This window comes from Rhipicephalus sanguineus, chromosome 9 (assembly GCF_013339695.2).
Source record: "Rhipicephalus sanguineus isolate Rsan-2018 chromosome 9, BIME_Rsan_1.4, whole genome shotgun sequence".
Classification (NCBI taxonomy): domain Eukaryota; kingdom Metazoa; phylum Arthropoda; class Arachnida; order Ixodida; family Ixodidae; genus Rhipicephalus; species Rhipicephalus sanguineus.
Window position 1 is genome coordinate 21,912,111 of NC_051184.2, and position 13,485 is coordinate 21,925,595.

Below are 13,485 nucleotides of genomic sequence, written 5' to 3' on the forward strand. Positions count from 1 at the left end.
CTGGACGTAGAAGACTGTGAAAGCACCGAGAGTGACAGCGACGATGAACCACCAGCTGCTAACTCACGAGGAGCGAGTTGCACTTCACGTCCCCTCGAGCGCTAATGTTCTTTCACGCTCGTAAGTCACTTTGATTGTATTTAATGTATAATATCCTTGAGCGAGATCAAAATAAAAGCATTGTTCCTCTTGTGCATTGCATGTATCACAATTATTGTGGATATTATGGAGCGCCGCATGCCGCCAACACGCTCGAGCTCGACCAGCGAAGCGAAATGGTTAGAGCGATGGAACGTGCAGTCACGGCCACAATCCACGCCTCACGGCGAACTTCTTCGACGTTGCGAAAAGCATACGTGTGCGTTCTTTTCGATATTCATGTTTCGATCGTGCTGATCGAACCTGCAACATGCGAGTGAAGTACACACGGCTAGAGTCTCAGCAGGCAGGGTTCTATTTGGTGTCGCAGAAGTCTGTTGCCAGACTCGGGGGTCAATGTTGCCAGACTGCCGCCAGATTTGGCGGATAAATTTGCCCCTGCGGTTTCAGCTTTCCCGTAAGGCTTCTGTGTCATCCGCGGTGCATTTCGAAAGTGCCTGTGCGACATCGGCCGTTTTAATGAGCGGAACGAACGGACCCCGCGTGTTGCAGAAGTCGGGACGCGTTTTTTCGCTGCGTGCGCCGTACAATTAAGATATCTGACTCGAAGTAGGGAATCCAAGCGCAACTACTCGTTGAGTCCACGTACGCGTAAGGGAAACTGAATTAATCGCAGAAGCCCGGACACGCGTGTGCGCCGTGTTGCAATACATCGGACTCGTGTCCCCAAAGTACAGATTATCTCCGTAGCTGTGCTTGCCGTGTCGACCAAGGCGAACCGAGGCCGCCTTCTGACTGGCGACAATGTTCCCCCCAGGCGCCGCAACAACTACGGTGGTGTGTCAGACAAGGGCCCGTGGATTTTCGGCATGCTGTGCGTGTCCACGAAGGAGCTAAGGCTGTTCGAGGTCGACAAAAGAGACGCGGCCACCCTTGGTCCTCTGATCGCAAAGAACGTTCTTCCCGGCACGACGGTGTTCAGTGAGGAGTGGGCCGCATACCGGAGCATACCCGGCCTCGTGAATGCCAATGGGACGCCGCTAAACCTCGACTGGCACACCGTGAACCACAGCGTCAACTTCATCGACCCTGCAACAGGCGCCAACACGCAACGCATCGAAAGCGAGTGGCAGAAAGCAAAAAGACGACTCGTTCGCAACTGCAACAAAACGACTCCCGCTCTGATGCGTTCTCACCTCGCCTGGCTGTGATGGAAGTCCGTGAACGCACGTCCCAACGTGAAGGACAAGTTCCTTCGGCTCATCAAGGCCATCGCACGCCGGTATCCCCTTTGAAGACGATAGTGCGACAAATGCAGATTGATCAACCTGCTGTGTGCGTTTATTTTTTGTTTTGTTTTCATTCGTTTTTGTTAATTTTGATAGTGCTCAAGCCCGGAAAAAATAAACATGCATTAATTGGAATTTTGGTTGTTTGTGGTTATTGTGGGTGGAGCCCCTCTTCCATGTAGGGCCCCCCATTTACAGTTCCACGAGTCGTGCGCCTCCCACCACCAGCTCAGACCTAGCAGTGTCGTCCAGCAGCGGCGATAAAGCAGCCTACGGGCGTAGCTAGCAGCTGATATATGCGACGTGCATCAATTCTCCAGCCGTGGTATGTATGTTTCATACTCGTCGAGCGATGCGATCGGAAATGTGACCGTCGTTGGGCATGGTCGACACGGCACGCACAGCTACGGAGATAATCTGTACTTCGAGGACACGAGTCCGATGTATCGCAACACGGCGCACACGCGTGTCCGGGCTTCTGCGATTAATTCAGTTTCCCTTACGCGTACGTGGACTCAAACGAGTCGTTGCGCGTGGATTCCCTACTTCAAGTCAGATATCTTAATTGTACGGCGCACGCAGCGAAAAAACGCGTCCCGACTTCTGCAACACGCGGGGTCCGTTCGTTCCGCTCATTAAAACGGCCGATGTCGCACAGGCACTTTCGAAATGCACCGCGGATGACACAGAAGCCTTACGGGAAAGCTGAAACCGCAGGGGCAAATTTATTCGCCAAATCTGGCGGCAGTCTGGCAACATTGACCCCCGAGTCTGGCAACAGACTTCTGCGACACCAAATAGAACCCTGCCGTATCAGCATGGCTGTGACACAAGCGCTACTGAATGGCATGTTAAATGCTTGTGTTCCGTTGAAGACGTAACTCCGCGTTTCCGACTGCGCAAGCAATGACGACAGGGTATTATCACAGAACACTTTTATGTTTGCAAGCCATCATCACGCGCAGCAGCGATGGCGCTACTCGCTGGCGGCCTACTACTGCGGCAAATCCGTCAGGCAGGCTCGGTACGTACTACCTCGGAGTGCCGTTCAGCTCATACGTCAATTCTAGTTCATACATGTTCATGTATATAGCACGCACAGGATTTCGCAAAGCATCGTTATGCACGATAACGGAGCTGAAATATAACCTTTCACTTCGCAGCAAATAATTAGGTGGCGAGTACTTAGCACTTTCCATGGTTTGGGAAAGTATTTTAGTCTCATATCCATTTCAGTGCAGCTCGTGACTTCATCCGGTGAAAGTGGCACGGTTCGCACGTCCTATCTGTTCCTATGCTAACGAACGGGTTGACCCTCCTCCTGGCGCCATCTTGAAAAGCACGGCGCGCCACCTATAGTTCGTGGGCATTGCGAATACAATGGTTCTTGCGTGCCGGAAGCATCGCGTTCGCACGGCGACTTCGGGAAGGGCGACGTGGCCTAGACTGTGGGCTCGTGCGAAAGCCGCCGCTTTTGCTTCTGCCCCGAGCTCCCCGCTCACTGTATTAAGCACACCTTGCATTTTCAATAACGTTTCGTAAGAGCTGTACAGCTCGGTTAGCTTTAGAAGCGTTTTTCGTCAAAAAATATATTGCAATCTGTGTCAACGCGGCTTCGATAGGACCGCATTTTTCGGAATATCATTTCTTGCAGGGCTCTCTTTGACCTGAGGTCTTATCACGTTATTCCTTCGAGGCTTTTTCATGATGTGTCACGGCGCATGCGCGATAGAGTGTATATAATTCGGTGGCCGTTTTTCAAAGTAAATAGGTGTCAGTAGCGCCTGTCCTCGTCTGCCCCGTCTTAGCGTCCGTATTCTTTCGCGCTATTTTCACTTCGTTAAAATAACGTTACACTAGCCGAAAGAGACAAAGCTACGGAGAAATATGAAGCAAAACTGCATTAGTAATCAACATTTCTTGCGCAGAATTTCTTAGACAACGGATGTGCGCTCGTCCGAGTCTGTTTCGTTCGTTGTCTAAGAAATATTGCGCAAGAAATGTTGATCATGGAGTACCAAATAGCTCGAACCCACACCTAATTGTTATGCATTAGTAAAACATGGTTTCGCAATGGTGAAACGGCCATGTATGGAAGGATAAGACAACCTGCAGACACAAAATGTAGGTGACGAATTCACCGCTTCACTGCTGGCCCGAAGGTCGCGGTATCGAATCCCGGCCGCGGCGGCCCCATTTCGATGGAGGCAGAATGCTAGAGGCCCGTGTGCTTAGATTTAGGTGCATGTTACAGAAACAGGTGGTAGAAATTTTGCGGAGCCCTCCTCTATGGCGTCTCTCATAATCATATCGTGGTTTTGGGACGTAACACCCCAACAATTATTATTGTTAGAACGTAACCGCGCTGTTGCCGTACTAGCTTGCCGTGACGTCATACATCTCGCTGACGTCAGCCAGGGTATAGTCAATACAAGCAGTTCAATATTTTATAGCAAAGAACGATGGCATTGTACTTCGGATGAACCAAGGCCTCAAATTATAGCCATATATAGTTTCGAAAAAAAAAAAATCCTGAGCCTAATAAACTGGTGTACGAAAAAAATAAATCCAATCATATTCGTCACGTTCAAATGACGTAGTAGTGCTGAGATTGCGGCGAGACATGACAGACTTCATCGCCCTCCAGTAATTATGAACGTTTTCCCGCAAGATTGACCGGATGATGCTTTGTTACTATGGATTGGCCTTAGCCACTGGCGTAGCCAGAGAGGGGAGTTGGGGGAGGGGGGTTCAAACCCCCTCCCCCGAAGGTTGTCGAATTTTGCGCGCATATATATACACACACATACAAACAAACGCACGAAAATGCATAAAGGGTAAATGACCCCCCCCCCCCCCTCCGACACCCTCCTCCACCTGGAAAAAAAATTTCTGGGTACGCCGTTGGCCTTAGCGTGCAGTTTCGATGCTTCTATTAACGGATTGACGGCACTTTGTAAGCACGCACGCATAACACCGTGGTTTCTGCAGCAAGTGCGTGTCCACTTTACCAATCTGTGCCCATTAGCTGTTACCCCGCTGGGCTATGTTGCAGGCCGATGTTATTGAGGTGTCAAGCATTCGAAAGTATTTCATTGCTTGTTTGTTTTTTCTTGCTGTTTGCCCGCGAGTGGTGCCCCAAGCAACAAGGACAACAATGCCTAGAGGACTCGGTGCTCTCACGTGTAACGCCACAGGAAGTAAACGAGCGTCGTGTTTGTGTAAACAGGCATCGTGGGCTCTTGTGACTCAATACATACACAAGTTTTATCTCCCTCGTGTCATCTCCCCCTAAGCTGGACCCGGGAAGCAATTAATGAGCCGACTAATTGACGTCAACGTATCACTCCCTGGAAAAGGATGTACGAAATGTGAAGTGCTAACTAATGATAGTCATGTGCGTTCACTAGCCGGCTCAAAACAAGACAGCGACAGCGACCTGAACAAGTAGAATATGCTTTGTGGTAACTGAATAAGAAAGACAGCAGGACACGTTACCCGAGCTAGATGAAACACATTTAGGCAAGTCGCAGCACAGTAGTGCTGAAGCAAGGGATCGCACATGACACGAGTGATTAGCGCTGAGGAAAGGACGTGGCGAAAGAGAGAATACAAAGAAGTGTTACGCTAAAGATGGGAAACAAGTGAGCGTCGTGTTTCCTTTGCTTTTTTTTGTCGTTTTTCTAAACAGAGAAACGTTAAAACAAATTGTCATCGCGATAATTCTTGCGTTCTTAATTGATAATTGCAGCTAATTAGTGAAAGCGCAAAAGCATTGTCTGCCCAAGACACGCATTTGATCTTAGACAGTTGATCTGCGCCAGCGCCTCTGAACCTGCCGTACAGAACAGTCTCACATATTGGGCATTAGCGTACTTGAGTTAAGCAGTTGTCTGTGTGGCTCCCTCCCAAAACACTTAACTTTGCGATCTTCGCAGCACTCTGTCACGGACGCGCAGGGCGATGACTGGTGATGACTGTGGTGGTTACTGCTGATGACATGCTGTACGATAAACAATTCCGTTTTCTGCGGGTTTTCTGTCTCAGCTGGCTCGTGCGGGCTGACAATATGAGACAGACCAGTAGACGTAGCGATGAGACTTGAAAGACAGCATGCGCAGAGCTCGTTCAGTTAGAGGTCAGTTGAAGTAGGGCAAGGTCAATTTTGAGACCCTTGGAAGGTGTAATGCAGTCAATTATTATTCTCTGTTTAAAATGTCGGAAGCTTGCCCTTAGGTGCAGCGAATTTAAAACGAGCTAATGATAAAGATAGCGTTAGCTGTCCACCCCGTATGTGAAAGGGTTTGAAGAATAGCGAGTTGCCTTGAGCGCGTAGCAAAAGCAGCGCGAACGGAGCACGCATTGACGGGTTCGCGGCGAACAACGCCGACTACACTGCCGGCCGACCGCTATGTACAATGAACGGCAGTGGAAAAACAGCATAAATAAGCCAAACCAAACATAAATGAAGGAAGGAAGCGGACTTCAATGGACGCTGCCGCCGACGAGCGGAATCTTTTCATCCATTTCTCTCTTTTTTTCTTGTCGTCCACGGTTCTTCTAAATGACCCCACGAGCGAGCGTTCAAAGCAGGCAATAGGCGAGCGCACGTATGCGCGTGCGTGGAAGGGTCAAGGAAGCAGGCTGCAAGGAAGCGGCGCTCGGACAACAGGACAACCCGGAATCCCTGCGGCTGACCGCTGCTAGTCACGGCCAGCGCGCTTCGTAACAGGCACGCGATGAATCGCACGCCTAAGCACGCGTGATACAAGGCCGTTTCAACGCCGCAGCGAGCCTTTCTTCGAGAGGCGAAAGGTTGTCAAGGGATGCCACGCGTTCGGCAACGTCTACGTAGACCGGCCGGAGCCTCTGTGGTTTAGCTGAGCTTTGAAGGCTTCACCGTGATTCGCTTCTGAGTTCGTTCTTTCTTTCTTTCTTTCTTTCTTTCTTTCTTTCTTTCTTTCTTTCTTTCTTTCTTTCTTTCTTTCTTTCTTTCTTTCTTTCTTTCTTTCTTTCTTTCTTTCTTTCTTTCTTTCTTTCTTTCTTTCTTTCTTTCTTTCTTTCTTTCTTTCTTTCTTTCTTTCTTTCTAATTACGATTACCTCTTATGCACCGCGGTGGCAAGGGGGACGAACAGCGTGTGCCAGCTACGTAGACGTGACCTAAGTACAGTCTAGGACATCATGAATTAGAACACCCCGTTACGGTGGAGCGTGGCACATGTTGTTACCTAGATTTTGTTCCATGCCTTGCGCCGGTCGATACCATTAATGTACATGCAGTATAACAGGTTATACTGCATGTACTACATAAGTGGGATGGACCGGCGCAAGGCATGGAATCAAGAAACAATATGTGTACACATAGTTATTTTCGCTGTGCCTTGTGATGGGTATTGCGACCAGGGTGGGCAGGACGATCAATGCGGTCTGTAGACTTCCAATCCCCGAAATTTAAAGACGTCTGTGATTAGCATCATGTGTAGGTGAACATTGCGACCGCAATATACGGACTCCATACCTCCCTCCTTTGTACGTGGGTATTGTTGTTGAATGTGCCAAAAAGCAACGCAACCATAGTTTGTCAAGGGCAGCATATGGTTTCGATTTCCAGTCGCGGCGGCCGCATTTCGATTGGAGCTAGGAAAAAAAGGAAGCGTCCCTGCTCATTGATTTAGGTGCACATTAACAAACCCCGGTTGGTTCAATACATTCGACTGAGAGGAAGAAGAAAAAAAATTGCCAGGCCTGCGCGGAACACGCACCACAGTCCCAGCGGAAGCTGTAAGAGCGCCCCACCTAGAGCCCTTTGTAAACTTTCTTGGGGCAACTAATACAAGTACATCTTACGCAAATGCATAATGTACTGTGTTACTTTTTCATGATCGTATATGGGTACAGGTGACGCGTAGTAAACCATCAGTATCGGTCGTCGTTGTTTACATCTATTGTTAGCAGCGTCATCTCTCCTTCGTCTTCGTCCTCTCGCGTATCTCCGTTCGCGCTGTACCTCACGTAACACATCTCGTCAATCACAAAGCCCGTCACCTGTTCTTTTCAATTTCTTTCATACCATTCTTCTTTCTTGCTTTACCTCTCCTGACAGTGCTCGTCGTCGTGAGAGGTGACGGTCAGCCACACGCGCGCTCCTAAGTGTTCTTTTTTTATGCTGCCGGCATTCGTCGTCGCAACAATCCTTCGTCGCCTTCACTCGCTTCCACTCTATGGTCCCGCAGCGGTGCTTTACCGGGGCTTCACGCAAACCGCAATGCCGTTCATCCCAGCCTGCTGGCAAGGTCTCGGTCGTGCAGGCCTCACCTCCTCACCCCTTTCTCGGTCTTCTTGGTGTTCACTTCGCGGGAGCGCGAGCTTTCTATTATCCCAGTGGCGACGACGCGCGAGAGTCTTCCTGGCGTCAAAACGTGCGCTAAAGAAACGAGGAAAAAAAAAGAAGAACCGCTACGCCGCAGTGCTTCCCCCGTCCCTCAACCAACAGACTATTCCACGGGGAGTGCTTCTCTTTCGCAGGCTACGGAAAAGCAGCCAGATCTTCGCCTTTTTTTGCGCACTGTTGACAACGACGGCTTGACGCTTCGCTTCGTTCACTTTGTTTTGTTTTACTTCGTACTTTTCTTTCTCTCTCTCTCTCTTTTCTCCCGTTTGTCGTTGACGTCGTGGGCGCAGACACGTGTGAGCGCGACCCGACCGCCTGCGTCGACGAGACCTCAAGGGGGGGAGGGGGGAGGAGGGGAGTTGGCCGTTGTTCAATGCACTGCAGTTGCTCGGGCTTCTTTTACGGTTGTATATTGCAGTGTTGGCTTGCAATGTCAGTACACGTCTCCCTCCTTCTCTCTCTTTCATCTGCGGAAGCGCAGTGGCCTTAGGTTAGAGGACATTAACAGAGGGTGAGATGTGGTGCCTACTGTGTGGACCGACGTCAGAAAAACAAAAGAAATGCGCGTATAGGTGTATAGGCGGAAAGGGGTGGGGGGTGAGTACATGAGTAGGGGGTGTCATGCTACATCACTCAACCCTTTCCTGGGTGTATGAGGGCTATTTGTTTGTCCCTCGACTGACACCCTTGGGTTAACCGGATAAAGTGGAGGGGAGGACGACCGCCGCTGTAGCTCAATTGGTAGAGCATAGGACGCGCTTTCCGAAGGTTGTAGGTACGGTCCCAAAAAGCGGCGAGCTGTCTTTGTGCCCACTTTAATTTCTTTACATTTATATCATAATTAATACGCAACAGTTGAATATACAAATGATGGCCCCAATACCCTCCTTGGATTCAGTGTCTGTTGGTTTTAATTGGGGTTGTGTCTAACAGAAGAAACGAGCCCTCGATCCATTTCCCTTCTTTGGATTTAGCGGGTAACATCGAATCGCGGTGGAAAAATATACAGTTTTCTTGTTAGGGGGTTTTACGTTTAGCGCCTTCGTGGGTGTGCAAGGCGTTTCTGGTTGTGCAGTGACCAACATACTCACTTTTAACGGGTAAGGTCAAACCGCAGGTGTAAGCGAATACAATGCTCTTGATAGCGGACTTGGCATTGCAAGTAAAAGTTATGGTAGCTGCAGCAGAAAACACAGACAATGTCAAATGATGAAGGCCACCGTCACGAAAAAAAAAATGATATCAAGTCGAATTAAACCTTAAAGTAATCTGATTCAAATTAGTCTAACATTCAGTACTGGAAGCGATGAGAAATTGTTTAACAGGAAATGTCGCTCTAACCAACTTTTCGACAAGCGGACCTCTCTTCGTCACGGTGGAAACTGACGAAGACATGTCCTGGAGTTACGTTATAAGAGAATGAGCACAGAGATTGGTTGATTGATGTGCTTATTGAAATATCACAGCGTGTACCTTCCTAAACATTCAGAGTGAACGGTTACAGCTCGAAGGGACACAAACGAGAAAACGACGATTTCTATTATACCAGTAAGTAAGCACTATCACAATACGAAAAGCACCACTGACGCTGCGAGAAGGCGCTTGGTATATAAGAGGAATAATGAGCAAGAAAAAAAGAAGAAAACCATATAGCGTGCCACCTTGAGGTCTTACCAATTCATCGTGACGTAAAACATGCTAACGGCGTGCGCGCTAAGGCCTACATCGTTCATTATTGGCATTGTGTTACAAGGGAGCCACAGACTTATCATGGCACGATTGAGGAAAAATGATTGAATCAATGCGGTTGAAATACAAGAACAAATAAATAAATTTTATGACGTCACACGGTCATCCAGGTGTCGAGGTTTCGGCGCGAAATTAAAACAAGCGAAGCTATCTTCTATGAGCGAACCTAACGAATAATTTGTCAGCCCGAACAGACTTACGATTTCCCACTAGCGTCCCTTTAGGACGTGAAAACATTGAGCTTGTCAAGGTCAAACCATGAGTGCGCACTCTGGTCATCGGAATGTCCCTTCGCCATATTTAATTGTTTCCTTCACTTCCAGGCGTAAGCCTCTTGACCCGAAGCGCAAGATACCTTCACGTTACGCGAAAGCGGCGGGGGGAGCGAGGGCGTGTCGCTATAGCGAGGTCCCAGCGCCTCGCCGGTTGCGACCGTTGTAAGCCTTCCTAGGCACCATGTGTCGCTTTCATCCTTCCATTCTTTCTCTTACTGCAAGCGATGCGGGTGCAGGCGTGTGTGACGCACGACCCGACCGCTTGCACTTACGAACGGAGGTGAAGAGGGGGGGATTGCCGGAGACACGCGGGCATCCCGCTGCGTGCAAGGCGCGGCGCGTGCCCTCTTGCAGTGCCTCTAGTCCTAGCTGGCACTTCTCTTCCATCCTCTCTTATTTCTCTTTCTGTGTTTGTGATCGTGCGTCGCATAGTGTGTTAAAGCCCTTCTTGGTGTTACCCGTCCTCCCGTGTGGATCAAAAAAATCACAGGATCCTTAAGGCGACTCGAAGGCGAAAGCCATCTCCTTCTTTTTCTTCTCAGGCAAGCTTTCTGCAAAACTATGTGAGGCGTTTGCCTCACCTGGTTTTGCACTGCCTCCGTGATCGGCCCACCTTTGACAAAACAAAACGACGATGACGTGTGATGACGTCATCGTGTGATGTCACGTGACGTGACTCGCAAATTCAGGTGATACGTGACGTAACGATGGCGACATGTGGTGATGCCATCACGCGATGGTGACTTTTCGCATCACTCGTGTTGACGCCGACGGTCAGTTCTCGCGTTTCATAAGGCATCTGAGGGTTTCGCCTTAAAACAACGCTTTATCACCAGAAGCTGTGATCTCTAGCCTCAGCTCGCGCTGGAAGACCGCACTGCTCAGCTCGAACCTGACAGCACAACTCCGGGCCGTCCAGCAAGCCAAGGAAGCCGCTTCGAGACAAGGTCTTGGAGTCTTGTTGGGTGTTCAGGCTCACTAAAATCACGCTGGACTCGAAACTATTGACTTGGAAATAAAGTTCACGTTCTTTTTCTAACTACCTACCCGTGTCTGTTCGTTACGGAAAGTCACCTACGTCGGAACAAATTATACACTTTACTTGAACGCGGGCACGCTGTTGCTTCACAACTGCACTCATATGGAAAGGTGCACCACACATTATAGCTCGCTATCTCACGGTGTAGTCTTATCTTTGCCAGTAGAATTTCACGTAGACTGATTACGATCATTGCTGTTCGCGCATAACAGTAAGTGCACAATCTGCAGGCCCAGTCTGCGGTTTATATGTAGTCTCGCAGCTGCTTACTATACGCCTATCAGTTATGATCAAAGAGAATAAATAACAGAACAAACGGAAGCCAATTGGAGTATTGTGATATAGGAGCGTTTATTGATTGTCTAAATATTTATCTACGATAAGCAGCGAAACGGGTAAATGAATGAACGAAAGGATAAACGGATTAAACTAAGGTAGGGTTAATGGAAGAGAGAACAAAACTAATAATTTTGGGGGTTTTACGTCCCAGAACCAAGATATGATTATGAAGGACACCGTACTGGATGGCTCCGGCAATTTCGACTACCTCGGTTTCTTCAACGTGCACCGAAGTCTAAGTACACAGGCCTCTAGCATTTTGCCTGCATTGAAATGCGGCCGGGATTCGATCCCGCGACCTTCGGTTCAGCAATCGAGTACAATAACCACTAGACCACCGCGGCGGGTGGGAACAGAACTGAAAGAAGCGACACGAATTAAAAGACGTACACGCAAGAAGGGTGCACACCCACCTTGTGGCTGTGGATGGATTGATAGAACTTTATTTAAAACAATCTGAGTAAATATGGTTCGGCTCCTAGACGTCCGGAAGTCCCCTAGCCGACATCTCCGTGAGACAGATCGAAGAAGAACGTGCAGAATTTTGATCTGAAGGGGACCTTCAGGCTTTTCTATAGGGAAGCAGATAGAGCTAAAACAGGACTAAAAGAAAATATTACATTTTTTTTCGAATGCGTCTGTCGTTTATTTATTCTTGCGTTATCGACGCAGTCACGGCACGGTAAAGCTGCGTGAAAAGTCAAACTGAACGTGCGCGCGTGCAACGTGCGAGTAAACAGGAAGATTCTGGGAAGCAACATCTCTCGTCTCCAGCGTTCGGCGTCGCGCGCCATAAACTTCGCACGACGTCTCGCGGAAACGCTTCACGTCGGTGTGACCCCATACACTGGGGGGTAGGGGGGGGGGCGGTTTCTGCATGACTGAACATACCACATTCTCACGGGGCACGCTGTTACATCAGGAACGAGCACCCTCTGTCGGTACCCACCCATTTTTCGTTCACTATTATGTTATTTCGTTTCGTAAAGCGAACATTTGACTCTTCAAACACAAGCGTTCATGCGTGAGGTTTCTTTTCTTGCTCTTTCAACTGAGACGTGTTCCTTTGAAAGATTCTCATGGCACAAAGACCGCGCAAACACGAAACAGACACGCCCCCAGATGCTCCATTAAAGGTCGCATACATTCGCTGCGCTTACCTTGAACGCATTGAAATTCAAACATTCTGGATGCATTGATAAAAAAAAAAAAAAAACGAACGTCTCGCAGAAAGGTGACTTGGGTCTTTAAATTCACACGTGGTGTCTGGAATGCAACCTTCGCGCTTCAACACGGTGGCCGCTCGTCAGCTCTCGCACTCGCAGTCCCCGCTTTTATTATGCACAGCTGCAACAACCTAGGACGTCTGTTTCAGATCGTGAACACTATCCTTCGTAAGCATGGAACGTGCATCGAATCTTCCGCTTTCCGGCGTCCTTGAGATATCATTTAAATCGCTACCATAGTCGGCGCCTTCATAGACTCTTCTTGATTCTTTCACACTCACATTTGCCCTTGCTAAGAATATATGGTAGCTGACTGTAAATGTACAGTGGTTGGTTATGCCTCCCTGTCTTTCATTTACCTTTCTCTCTTCCCTCTCTCTGAGTCGCTCGCGATCGAATGCAATGTATAAGTCGGTGAAAGTGCTCAACTCAAAGTGTGTGTGTAGGGGGGGGGGGGGGGGAGGGCTCGTCGGACAATTTACGCGACCGCCAATTGCGAACGTGACGCACTCGTTGCCTTTAACTGAGAAGATTTATCGGATAGACTTGAAGAATGAGTGCAAGTTAAATACAGGCTTCTAGCAGCCTAACTTCGTGCAAGAAATGCAGAAAGGTTTCTCCACAAACCTTTTTTTTTTGTACGTCACCCGCAGTTAGACGAATGGGAACCAAAAGCGAGAACACCACACAACCCATAACTTCACGAGCCATCTTGCTCTTCTAAAACTTTCCCGCAGCTATGGGAGACGATGAAGTTCTCAAACGATCGCACGCCTGTCGGCTCGGCCCTAAGAGAAGGGGTCACATACTCGCACCCCCGACCTTGAAAGCACACGGATGCAGCTACGCTTTATCGATGAATACAAACGACCATATTTTCCCCAGAAACGTGCAAAGATACTTGCACTACGCGAAGCAAGCAGTGTTTCTTCGACACACGTGACCTCCATAGCTCTGGGACACACGAAAGGCGAAAGTGGGCCTGCAAGGGTCTATAATTTACGACCGCATACACAACAGCACACAATTTACGGACAGCGCGAAACATGTATGCACACTTAACTCCGCATGCAAAGA

At 48.8% G+C, this 13,485-nt stretch overlaps 1 protein-coding gene across 1 annotated transcript in view; it reads right to left on the reverse strand.

The window, feature by feature from the left end:
* The window catches only part of LOC119405392 (uncharacterized), a 165,323-nt gene that overhangs the window by 56,268 nt on the left and 95,570 nt on the right, over nucleotides 1–13,485 (reverse strand). The gene's annotated exons all lie outside the window — the stretch shown is intronic.